This window comes from Equus asinus, chromosome 5 (genome assembly GCF_041296235.1).
Source record: "Equus asinus isolate D_3611 breed Donkey chromosome 5, EquAss-T2T_v2, whole genome shotgun sequence".
Lineage (NCBI taxonomy): Eukaryota > Metazoa > Chordata > Mammalia > Perissodactyla > Equidae > Equus > Equus asinus.
In genome coordinates, this window is record NC_091794.1 from 18238253 (window position 1) to 18252102 (window position 13850).

General features: G+C 38.1%; 1 pseudogene; it reads left to right on the forward strand.

Annotated features, from left to right (window-relative positions):
• The first annotated feature begins 7798 nt into the window (after window positions 1-7798).
• LOC123285435 (alpha-1,3-mannosyl-glycoprotein 4-beta-N-acetylglucosaminyltransferase B-like) overlaps window positions 7799-13850 on the forward strand; it is a 48846-nt pseudogene continuing 42794 nt past the window's right edge.

A 13850-nucleotide genomic window follows, 5' to 3' on the forward strand; every position in this document is an offset into this window, starting at 1 on the left:
ATGCTTATAAGCATGGCACTATCTCTTGTGAATTTCCTTTGGAGTTTGGCTCCTTTGAATATAGTAGCTTCATTCGTATGTGTCTCACTGCCTAACAAAATCAATCAGCTTCAAGTCAGTTAAATATTGTTCAAATCCTTACTATAGAACCCTCAGTGATATAAAGCCTTCAATCTATACTCTGCACAATTAAAATCACCCTTTCATGGCCTGCTTTTAGTTCATGCCTTTGTGGTTCATTGCTATCATATTGGTTTCTGATTCTTTGCTCACTCATTCCGTTTTGGTAGGTATTAGCGCTTGGATCTGTCCAAGTTTTCATAAGGTCTTTGACAATTTTGAGCTGCTGCTTGGGTCCTCCCACAACAGCAAACTTATTCTCATGTATATATATATGTGCCTTATTATTGCATAGACATGTACTCACTAGCCTTTTGACCTTCCTCTCTTCCAGATTCTCCACTCTGCCAATAAGTACAAGGAGGTGGCAATTGCAAGTAATGCTGCATCTGCATTACTGTTGATCTTTCTGATCTATTTCTTACATGTGGGAAAAGCATTGCAACATCTGGAAAGATGGTGGTAGCAGCATCTTCAGGATAGCAAGATATTAGTACAAGCAGGTAATCAGGCAATTATCTCCTCTATTTGTGGTTGCTGAAGTGACTTGGATTCCTACAATCAGAAAATAGCCCAAGGAGAAATGAGGAAGAGTGGAGGTAGATGTGCAATTCTACACTCTGACATGCTCAGTAGGTTTATGATTCATTCATTCACTCAATATACTTGTATTGATGTGGTAGTGAATCAAGATAGACCAAGACTCTGTTCTTGTAGAACTTACATCCTTGATGCAGAAATAGACACGAACCAAGTAAATACATATTAAGATTACTTTAGAGAAGAAATGCTATGGAGAAAAATATGGGTGATACAGAGAAAATGACCTGGAAGTGTGATGAGGGGAACATATGTCCTGAAATCTAAGAGGCAAGCATGCAAGTATAAACAAGAAGAACTTTCCAGATAAAAGAAATGGCATGTGCAAAGGCCCTGAGGCATGAATGCGTATGTCATACACCAGGAACCAAAATGAGAACAATAAACCTGTAATGTAGTTTGTGTGTATGTTGTGGGAGGTAGTTGGAAAAAGCAGATGAGATCAGAAATTGAAGAGGGTCATAATGAAGAGATTCCAAGGTAAGGAATTTAAATTTTATTCCAGTGAATGGAAAGGTCAGTAAAAGATTTTAAGCAAGGGGTTGACATGATCTGCTTTACATTTTAGAAAGATTGCTCTGAATGCCATATGGAGAATGGATTATAGAAGGACAATAGTGGAAGCTGAGACACAAATAGAAGGAAATCTTAGCCATCCAGTGGCAACTGGCTTGGACTGGGAGGATAGCAATAGAAATGGAGGGAAGATTGAGTTAACTAGACTTGCTCATTTGCGGGACACCCTTCCCCAATAGGCCACATTCTCTCACAAGTGAGTAATGTTTCCCACATACCAGCATTCTCCCTTACTGTACTAGGGCACTACTGGTGTTCCCTTGCAGCAAGCCACCACTCATCAAACGAGAACTGACAGAATGCCAAGTACACTGTCATTTATACCAGCTGGGAAAAAACCAAAACAAAACTATATCCCAGTTGGTGCTTTTCTTCAGGTACAAACTTTGCTTACCCTTAATATGATTATTACGTGTTAATTAAACATCAGTATAAGAAAGTGTTTTGTCACAGATTAAGAAGTGCCTAACAAGATGAGCAGAGGCTATTTAATTGCTACACTTTACTAAATATTTTCTTACATATCTATATTTATTTCGCAGGCAATAGCTATCCTGCAAAATCTAAACGGAATGCCTAGTTAAATGTCTTGAGGCTATAAATCATGTAAATAAGACTAATATGTTTTCTCAAGAGTTTACTGACAATACTGAGCTGCAGGGCAAGTCTAGTGTTCGATCATTATATATTTGAAGGGTCCCAGAAGTTTGCCTGCTTAGAAGTGTCTTCCTTTCCTCTCTGTAAATCACATTCTCAGCCCTCTCTGCTTTTAGTAATGAATGTGGGAGCACTGCCTACATGAGAGGAAGAGGATTTACAAGATGTGTCTCATCAGTCATGTTGCCATGTATAAAACAATTCATTAAAATAATCAATATTTTTGAGACCTACCATATGACAAGAACTGTGCTAAGCTCTGGAGAAGCAATAATGTATAAAATTAACACCCTGCCCTCATGCAATCTAATGAGGGGTATGCCATTCAAAGCCCCTCCTAGAGAAGGACCAAATATTGTCTTTGTACAGTTATAAGGCAGGCCTTTCAAATCTGCTTTCCATTAGGGAGCAAGACGAAAATTAATCAAGATCTATGGCCAATCCTCTCTGGTGATGGGCAGTACTGCACAATAATAAAATTCAGAGTTCTCATCCTCAGGAACCTAGGAACTCAAAATCAAGATGGAGAAGTAAGGTGAACACACATGCACCAGTAAGTAATCGAGGACTAAATTATGAGGAAGCAGAATCAAAACACAGTGGTAGTTCAGAAAAGGTAATCAAGAAAAAGGCTTCTTGGAGAAAATATTTTAGGTAACCCGTGAAAGATGTGTAAGAGGAGAATGGAGGAAGGCAACATCTTACGCAAAGGATGGCTGTGAGAATCAGCCTGAAACACAGAATGGTAGAGAAGCCTTACCAGATGAGCAGGGGGGAGGAGAGAGAGAAGGTTGGAGAGGGAATCCTGTGTAGTGAAGAATCCTGAATGCTTGAATGAAGAATCACACTTCAGCTCATCATTTCATATTTAGAAGGCTACTTTAGACTGTGGAGGAGTGAGGCGAGATACTGACATCTTAGGGAGATTATTTTGGCAATGGGAAATTAGAGGTTAGCAGGAAAATGATGCAGAGAAACTAGTTAGAAGACTAATAAAGTTGTTGGTGACAGGATGAGAAAGGGATAAACATTATTCATTATATACCCCATTGCTTTCTAATAACGATGAGGAATGAAGTCCTTACCTCAGAGACTTTACGTTAGTGGTAAGTTGTACGGAAGGATGTGGGGGTAGAGGTGGGAAAACGTTAGAATGGAAAGTGACTGTTTTTTGTAAGTTGGGGTCAGTGAGGGGCTTGACAGGCATGTTAATGAGTTTGGCTTTATTCTGGATGCAAGAGGGAGCCATTAAAAGCTTTGAGTAAGCGAGTGACATAATCAGACCTGTGTTTTAAGAAGATAACTAACTGGCAATGGAGTGGAAGACAGATTGGGACAAGTCAGAGTCAGGGAAGACCAGTTAGAAAGTTTCTGAAATAGAACAGGCAAGAGATGATAAAAGCAGGCCACAGGGCAATGACGGTGGAAAGAGAAAAGAAGCGAAGACTTTTAGAGGAATTTCACAGAGCAACTGATGGGACTTGCCAACTAATTGGATGGGGAAGTTGAGGAAACAGGAAGGGCAAAAGATTTCTTCATTTTTTTTTTTTTCTTGAAGTCCAGGCTGATAAAATGGGAAAGTTGAGTTGAGAAGCTAGTTTCAGAGAAAATTTGGAAATTCTACTTTTAGAATTCTGGATTGGTTCCTAAATTGGTACTCAAATAGCCTGTACCTCCAGATGGACATGCTCACGAAGTTGTCACAGGAATATGACATTCTTCACAGGAGGGCTGTCTCTGAGTTGTGTAATAAGCTAAGCCCAGAAATGAAGAGTTTCCCCCCATATTATTCCTTGTATTTTCTCTTTCTTTCTCTCATTTGTTTTTGTAACTTCAATATGTAAATATAGCACTGAGCAAGTGACATACCTGCCAATAGTATGAATCTCACCTTCATTTTTAAAAACACAAGTGCACATAGTAATTAATTGATTCTGTTTCAAGAAGAAATGTAGTCTGAACTTGTCTCCCTCTGCTGGCTGCACATTGAGGTATCATGGGTCTTTTTAAACCAGAGTAATTGTAGAAATAGAAATACCCAATTATAATTTGTTATGCACAAGTATGGGACTTTCCAGTTCACAATGTATAGTGACACACATAATATTATATTTTGTCTTCACTGCAACCCTGTGAGATAAACAGTGAAAGTATTATTACCCCACTTGTCAGAAAAAGACTTTGAGACTCTGAGCCATTAAGGTCTCATGAAATTAGAGGAATTAGGGGGAAATCAGAAACCATATGCAACTGGAAGAATTGCATAATGTTAAAGCTGGAAAAGAGCCAGAAGATCTTCTTGCTCAATCTCCTCATTTTGCAGCTGAAACATGGAAACTTAGAGTTTACACAGTTATTTAGGATCACTGAGATTAGTATTCAGAGAGCACAACTCCCAAAACAGTGCTCTTTCTATTGTACCATGCTGCCTGCTTAATAACGTCAGGATGTTAATCCTTTACACCATAGCTGAAACATTTACACAAGTAGGCTGAGTTGCATCAGAACAACCCATAAATATGCTAAACTTAAAAGCAAGTAAACTTATAAGTAAATAAAGTTAGAAGTAAGTAAGAACCAAAAATAAAAGGAAGGCATGTCAATTGGATAAATAGATAATAAGGCAAAGACAAATCCACAATTACCTGTTTGAATGGACCTTTTGGTCTGTCCTACCTGGGGTTCTAGAACCAGAGGCAAGACTTGAGCTGATTTTCAAGGATGCCAGAGTTTTGTAGATTGCATCAGCAGAAGAACTAGAGGAAAATTCCTCACCCTCTAACTCCAGGGACACTCTTCCTCTTCCCTACATGTCTCCATAGACAGTCTACTACTGTTCTCTGGCTATTCATCCAACACCCTACTCTCCAAAGTTATCTCCATTCTTAATAGATATTCTCATTCTCTCTTGGCAAGAAAAAGAAAAAAAAAGCTGATTAAAATAATTTACACTTGTATGTGAGTGACTGATATATTCCAATCTCTGAAGGGATATGAATATTATACAAGGGAATTTCCTAAACCCAGTAAATCTCTAATAGGTAAAATATGCAGAGAAGACATTTTTGAATGGGAGAGTCCTTTAGCCTTTTACTGGCAAGAGATAGAGACCTTTGGGTCGATGACTGTGAAAATAGCTTAAGAGATCTGAAATTAAGGTAAAAAAAAAGAATCTACATGATCTTAACCCATTAAATCATAATATCACCTCACAGAGAAGAAAACTTAGCTTAGAGCATCAACTCAACACATTGTGCCTATAAAAAACTTTTTATACAGGTAATAGATATTGGTTGAGAATAGAGAAAAAATAATGTAGTGAAATTTTATATAACACATATACATATATAAACAAACATAGACAACACAGCACATTTCCAATAAACTTCGTAAATATTCCCAAAACCCATGTCCAACAATGATTTATCAGTTAAAATTCTCATAAAGCTTTTTTTTTCAGTAGCAAAATCACAATTAGAGACTTTTTTCTCCAATGGTGTTCTCCTTTTCTGTTTCAAGAAAGCATGACAGAGTATTGATCTTAGGACAGAATCAGGTTGGTAAATGGCTTTAGAAGCCTTTTATGATGTTTGGAAGCAATGAGAATGAGCTGATACGAGGACTATTCACTGTTTCGGGAAAAATAGGTTATAGGCAGAGCTTAGATCTAGGAAATATCTAGCTTGGATACAAGGACTAGACAGTTTTGGGAGGTAGGAGGGTAGAGAAAATGATAAGCAGGTACAAAGATTTGGATCGAGACAATACTAAGTGAACAAGAGGGAGTGTGAGCCAACATAGGCTATGAGAGAGGAAGATATAACAAAGTAAAGAGAACTTGCAAAGTGATAAATTATGTCTTAAAATAGAGCATTTTACTCATCAGCTGATGTGAGACAGTCTAACACTGGTACCTGTTTTAACGCATATAGCAACTGAGTAAATTTCTCTTGGGACAAAAATGACTACCTTGCTATTATGGAACAATACTAAGTGATGATTCGCAACTTCTTTCCACTCTAACCAATTTGGCTTACATTATTTTTGGTTTGTGATGTTATTAGCAATAATTTTTGGTTATTTAAGTAAATAACAAGAACTTACTGATCACCTGCTGTGTAACTGGGCATTCTGAAAGATCTGTGGGAACCATTCGTTATGGTCGCCATAGTAAGGTCCCTCTGTAATAAGAAATTTTCTACCTTGTTAAGAAAAGATAATCAACAGATGGATTGGTGAATGATTCAAAAATAGTATAAATTAAGTCTGAAATTTTGAGAAAAGTGCTCTAAATACACAGAAATTCAAACACATGGAGATCACTTCAACCTTCTATGTGTCAGTCAGGATACTAGGCACTGAGGTCACAAAAAACCACAAGGAAAGATCCTTGTTCTCAAAGAGTGAACAGCCAGGAGAGAGATGCAATTATTTGGGCAATGACAATGAATATCACCTGTGCAAGTGCCCACATGGTACTGTGTCCGCATAACGGAGGCCACAGAATCCAGACTGGAGGGAAGGTTTTCTGAAAGACATGGTAACTGAGCTGTGTACTAAAAGAGAATTCATCTGAGACTGTCAGACATGGGGGTGGGGTCCTTAAGGATGTTTAATATGTTAACAGTTGGAAAGAGTATGGGGTAAAGTTCAAGAGGGCCAACGAGAGGGATTAATGTCAAGAGTTAGGAGCCAACATCAGAGAACAAGCAGTGGAGCAGGGAAGAAAGTATCCTGACCAAAGGAGAGGATCTGTGCTGGGAGCAGTAGGAAGCTCCCTTAAATAAGGGGGTGGAGATGGATTGTTAAAGTTCTTAAGAGATAGGAACTGGCAAATCTAAACTTAATGCTTTAGTAAACAAGAAGTGTTTTATTTTCTTGGGCAGGTTCTCGAAAGTGGTATTTAGTGTAGCAGTTGTATAAAAGAGAGAGCCCGGCTGGGACACTGTCTCAGGAACTCAGGCTTGAAAGGTAATGACCTTTTACCGTGAAGGGGAGAAAAGGGTAAATATAAGAAATATAATTGTGTCAAAATGAATAGTTGACTAACTGGATGTATGAAATATATAAAAGGAAGGTATCCAAGATGAGTTCCATGAACCACCCCCCTTGAGTTTCTGGAGAATGGGATCATCACTGATAGACATCAAGGAGTTGAGAAAGCAGAGTGGAGTATATTGAGGAGTGGGGAGGTGAGAATTCCTCCTGAGCATCAGGCCATTTGGTTAGCTACTGCTACAAAAGGGAGGGAGGAAGTATGTGTGCTCATGAATGGGTTTGGCCGCATGAGCTCAATCGGTATGAATTTCCCAGATGTGCATAATTAAGAAAGGAAAAACTCCAAAAAGAAACCATATGATCCTTTCAGTTTTGATGCTTATATTTATAATTACTCACAAACAAAATAGCATTAATTATTCTGTAATGTCCACTCTCTAAAAATATGATACACACTTTGGATGGAACATATCTAAAATATACCTAACACCTAGGCTGCGGGGACCTTACTCACTAAAGTTTGATTGTCCTCAATTTCTGTTTCATGTAACTCTAGATTTTTTTCCTAGATCTCATCCTCAAATTCTTAGGGAGTCCAAATATTCAAGGCTATGCTCACTGAATTTGATTGCTCATCATAATCCTCTGCCCTTGAGCTTCTTATATCTTTCTTTATTCTAATCTATTTCTGACTGGGCCCAGGCCATTTAAAAAAAAAATCTGTACATTTAAAAATGCATTTTGAATATCAAAGTTATAAAATAGTTTTTCTAATGATAAATAAATAATGAGCTTTATGTTGGGAATGTTAGATTTGTTTAAATATTAAAGAAGAAATTTACACAAGATGGTTATAAATATGGAGCTGGGCCTTAAAAAAGGATCCAGTAGTGAAATACAGATTGAGGAGTCATCAGGACAAAGGTGAGAGTTGAAATGCAGGAGTGTGTGCATGTACGCGTGCGCACGCGTGTGTGTGTTTGAGAGATTGAGAGAAGAAAAAGAAGAGCCGAGTCTAAGGACTGCACCTTGGGTAGCATTTGCCGTGTTGGAGCAAGAAAACAAGAAAGCAAGGAAACTTGCTCCTGGAAAGCTGCACGTCCAGAGTGAATCTCCGTTCATCTGCAGAGCACAAAGTGCTTTCACATTCATTTGTCTTTACTTGACACCACATTGCTCTCCAGAGAGCTCTTGGGAAGAAAGATATTATAAATGTCAGGTATTAAGATAATAAACATAAAAACAATAATAGATACTCAAGACCTTTAAATAGAAGGAGAGTGCTGCCAATATTCATCACTAAGTGGTCTGGATCAATATCAAAGGATAATGAGAACTCAAGGAGGGAAAGCTTGGGACATCCGTATGTACGCAATGAGGTCACAAACATCCTGAGGGAAAGGGGTGGTCTCCTCTCCAAATGCACCCTCTGTCTTATCCAAGGTTCCATTAGGCCTGCCATTAATTCAACAGACAATTAGAGAGATTCATCAAAAGATGAATAGAGAGATGATTGCTACATGTATAATGGCGCTTGCACGTCGCCAAGAGAAATTCTAACAACACAGACCCTAACTTCATCATTAGCAGATGATGGACCTTTATGAAGGGAATGGTTTAAATACATGTTTGATGTTTTTTCTAGTAAACAACTGAAATGGAATCTATTCCCTAAAATGCCATTTTACAAGAGTTACTCCAATTTGCAAATGCAATTTGAGATTCTGACGTTATCCAAGCCCTCTACAAATGAAAACAATTACCTTTGGTAACCAGCACTAAAGTATCAATTTTCCTAAGAAACATTTTAAATCCAATTTGAAAAGATGTGGAACATTACACAACCTACACACATAGAGACTCATGTGCAAAAATATGCCCTCCACAAATATACCAAAAATTGGACAGTTGGTGACTTATTAACTAGTTACTTATTTGTCCAGTAACTCATTACGAATTCATCTGAAACCCAACTATGTAATTGGCAGAGTTTAAATTTCAGGTTTGCTTCTTAGTTATGCTCATGTTGCTTCCAGATGGGGCAAATGAGTTACCAGAGAACTGAAGATTAAAACCTTGAGCTCCAAGTTTTGGAGAGATGTTTGCAGAAGGAAGGGTAATGTGTCTGCTGTTATCTTTGGTATTATATGTAGTTTCTGAGCTCAAGTCTTCATATTTGACAAATGCAAATCCTACAGATATTCTGATATGAGAAGATTTGGTACATCCTCACTGTATTTCCAGCCATTCAATTCTCACTGTCACCTGGAACTTGGGGCTCTGTACAGCACTGATTCTTTATCATCTCCACTTGCCTAGGCAGAACCAGATAGAGTGTTATAATGCACTATATGTCAATGTCCTGGCTCTTAGCAGTGCCTTTTCTTATCTGAAATTTAGGGAAAAGAGTCCTTAATTTTTAAAGACAAATGTTAAATTTATGTCCTAAGATTTCTGTGTTACCAAATAGCAAAGAAATCTTGAGAAAAGAAATATTTAATTTTCAATTATTTTTCCTATTGATGAGAGTATAAAATGTTTTCCCTTGTATGAAATAAAAAGTAGGATAGTTTAGATCATTTCTCATAAACTATTCTCACATCTCCTAAATCTAGTTTCAGATCAAATAGGTTGAACTATATCTCCCTTTTTTTTTCATTGATTGGGGCCCTAGCCATGGTAGAATCTAGTCCTTTCATTTTACAACTGGAATAACTGAGATCCAGAGACTTTAAAGGTCCTGCTCAAGGTCACACAGTAGATCCTAGCAGAGCCAGGATGAGAAAGCATTTCTTCTTAATATCAGTTCAGAACTCTGATTGAAATACGCTGACAGCCAGGCAAAGAGGAATATAAATGAGTGTGTGCACAAGTGTGTATGTGTTTGTGTGTGTGTGTGTGTCCCTTTGCTTAGTCTCTTTCTTTGGGTAGAATATCCCTACCCTCTTCCCCCACTCCCTGGCTCCAACTTATCTTTATGAAGCAGATTTTACTCCTTAATCAAGACCCAGTTCAAACACCATCTCTTCCTGCCTTCCTGCTTTGTCTCAGGCAGTTCCCATTGCTTTATCCTCCTGGAAAGCACTTGAGTCATTTGGGTAGCGCAATTGTTAAATACATCAGAGTTCTTTGCAAATACTTCTGTCTACTTCACCTGAGAAGATTATGAACTATTATCACCACATCATGCCCTCCTTAAGGATAGGACGCAGAGCCAATTTGTCTTTGAATGCACCGTGCCTAGTGCAGTGCTTGATGGTGGTGAGTGCTCCATAGGGGTTTGTAGAAATGGCTCCATCTCATTTAGACGAATTGAGCAGAAACCTTACCCTTCAGAGTAATTAGTCTAACCAAGAACTATACGTCTATTGCAGGCATCATATTGCACTTCATTTAATTCCTCTGGAGTGTTTAGAAAGTATAAGGACTTAACTTTAATAAGTACTTTGTAGGATGTTGGGGGTGGGCCAGGTATTGTTTTTCAGAAGTAACACTGGCCTATGCCCACAAATTTGATAACCTAGATGAAATGGACCATGTCCTTGAAAGACAAATAACACTGGCCCCTACGTTTCCCATTAAGTCTTATGCTAAAGAAACAGTAACTGTAACTTCTCATGACCTGTTGAAACCTGCTGCTACCTCCCTGGGTGAAGATGATATTTCTCATCCATTTACAGCTATTTTGTTAAAGTCATCAGAGACAACTTGAAATTTCAGGCCTCATCTTAAGTGGATCATGCTTCAGTTAATGATCTTTTCACTAGCCTGAAGGATTGCTATTGAGGAATATCGGAACTATCACATCTATTCCTATAAGACTAAGAATAGATTATTTAGAAAAGTTTACAATTTCAGACTGTGTGAATGAGACCTTTGAGGACAAGACAAGGAAGAGCCAGCCGTCTAGTTTAGCTGTATCTCCAATGACAGACTGTGGAAGATCATTTAGCCTAAGCCATGTGCAGACCTCCCCAGGCTGAAATATGACAGATCTTGATCAGTGGGAATTTGGGGGCATCACTAACAGTGTTTGCTCTCTTTAGCATGTAGTGTCTCTTTCTTTGCCTTCTGTCTCTGTTTTCACTTTTTCTCCCACTTTCCCTACACCTTTGATTGATATTAAGCTTAGTTCCTATTCCTAAAACTTCCCTTCTTTCCACACCTTTATCTTCTTTTAGGACTATCTCATTTTTTGCCTTTAACCTCATCCTTTACCCCAGGTCCCACACTGGGCCATAAAAGGGAGTTGCAAGTTTAAAAATTATCTGATATGTATACTAAATGCATTTTCTGTGGGTTTTTTTTGTTGTTGTTCTTAATTTCCCATTTAGTTTTCGGTGACCAAGCACTCTTAATTAGAAGTGTTTGAAGATGAAAACAGTAAACTAACCCTAAATATTTACTTTTGACAAAAGGAACAAAAAGGGAGCCAGATACTATGCTAAGTGCTGGGGAAAAAAAATTGAAAAAGACAAAGTCCTTGTCCTGAAAATCATCATACTGTAGTGACACACACAAAAATTGCCTTTTGCTTATGTGTGACCTTAGATTGAATTTCAGATTTTTGTTCTGTAAGTCATTGGCTCCCAGAAATTCAAGGATTTTCACTCTACATTTTAATATACTAAGTGAGACAAAGAATGGAATATTAAATAGGAATACTAAATTGGGAACATAAGGTGATCCTTCTAGAGTTTTATTAAAATTGGCATAGACTTTGAAGACTTGAGACTTTAGTGAAAAGGAGGAGATTTGGAGAGGTTCTAAAGCAGAGCCCCCAAAATGATTAAAGCAGTTAGAAAAATTAGCAGATGCCTATCAGTTTGGAGCCAAGCAGATACTGTAGCTGGATCAAATTAGAATCTGCCCAAAGGCCTTAGAAAAATAGTTCTGTAAGTTAATGTTTTAAACTATGGATGTCACCACAACTTAATTTTCTTGACACTGCCTTAGTCAGCCCCAGGCAACTCCGGCGTCTTCCAGGCCTCTTCTAGAAGTTCAGGCTGCCTCAGTCCTAATACCATCTCAGCAGAGGAAGGATGTGATCATTGGTCTTCACTGCCATTCCTTCACCCTCTAGACTCAGTGACACAGCCACAAGTTCTGGCCTCTCATAAGGTCCTCTCCCCTCCCTGCTTTGTCCTCCCAGCAGTATCCTTGACAGCCAGTCAATCATAAAATTCAGCATATCAGGGGCAGAACTCAAATAATTAGCAAGTACTAGATGCTCTGAGCCTTCTGTAAGACTGAGATTCCCAACAATATTGTGTGTGTATGTATATATATATATATACTATTATATATAGTCTATACAGTAATATACTAATATTACTATAATATTTTATATGTATGTTCGTGTGTATATGTATATAAAACTTCTAGGTGCCAAATACTTTGTCATATGCTGGAGATACAAGGAGCGATTACATATACTCCTACTCTCATTGTTTCATAGGACAGGAAACATCATCTAAGCTAACACATTAGCACGCTAGAAATTTAGGTGCTGGGATAGACATTTGCAAGAGGAATAGTAAAGGCACAAAGGTGGGACTGATTAAGTGTTCTCAAGATTTCTTAACAGGGCAAATAATTTCAAGAAGAGCATTATGGTTCAAGGGATGATAGAGCTAAATATTTTTAAAAATTGAGGAGAGAAAGGAGAGGGAAGAAAGTCAGACATTGTTCTCCTCAACTGGCACTGCAAGCTGTTAAGTATGTCTAGAAGGTGGGTGTTAGTAGGAGATCTCGAGAGATACACAGGAGCCACATCACAAAGAGCTTACCCTGACCCTCAGGAGCAAACAGGAACTGAGTGATGATGTTAGGCGACAACCTATACGATCATATGGCCATCCTTCCTCTACAGCTACACACAGACTTGTACACACTCTACACCTCATTTTCTGTCTAGAGTAGTGAGGTAGACTATCACTGTCCAAATTAAATACTCATTTTAGGGTCTGGCCCCATTCAGGCCATAAGCAGGACTTGAAATAGTGAAAAATATAATTTAAATGCCTCTTTCTATTTTCTGCCCAAACCTCTAAGCCTAGTACCTATTCTTTTCCTCTTCTGCACCTCTTCATACTACACACATGCACACACACGCACGCACATGCATACACACAGGGAGATTTAGTAAAGTCAAAGAGAGATCAAAAAAAGGGAGAACAGAAAAAAATGGGAAGAGACTAGAAAGGAGGTCTTCCACCACTTAGACAAGAAGGAGCTGAGAAATGTTAGAATGCCATTTCCTCTTAGTCATCATTTGCCCCTTCAGATACTAGCCATGAAATAAGCTGACTTTCCAAGATCATCAAGCATACCAAGTGAGATTTTAGCCAAATGTCTGACTTATAATCCTCAATGAGAGCATCTGATCTGGAAACCAACAAAAGTTGATGTTATAGAAACGTGAAATATTTATACTAATAGACTTTTAAAATTCAGAATATTTAAAACTTCTTTCAAGATAAAAAAATTGTTTTAATATCAAGTTTCATGGCTTTTGCATCAACAATATACAGAGTTGTCAGAAGACTATCGTACAAATGTGTTTTCCCACCCAAAGCTGCATTTCTCCATTTTCTCTATCAACTCTGTAGCCCATCTGGCAGTGCACGTACAGACCACTGGGAGAATTCAAACTTGTAAATTGAAATTTCAGGCTTAAAAAAAAGATAGAAATGTTCAGGATTTCCCAAAAGCTTTAAAACTCCAAACAATAGCAATTCTATTCTGAAATGCCGGAAAAAGTTGTGTGAACTTTTTTATAAAAGCACTGTTGATTAGTATTTGGCAAAAATCTTTGGTAGAGAATGATGGCTTCATTGGAAAGGCAGGCAGCTCCTTCTCTACCTACCCGACAAACCCTCCTTTACTTTTGTTGCAAA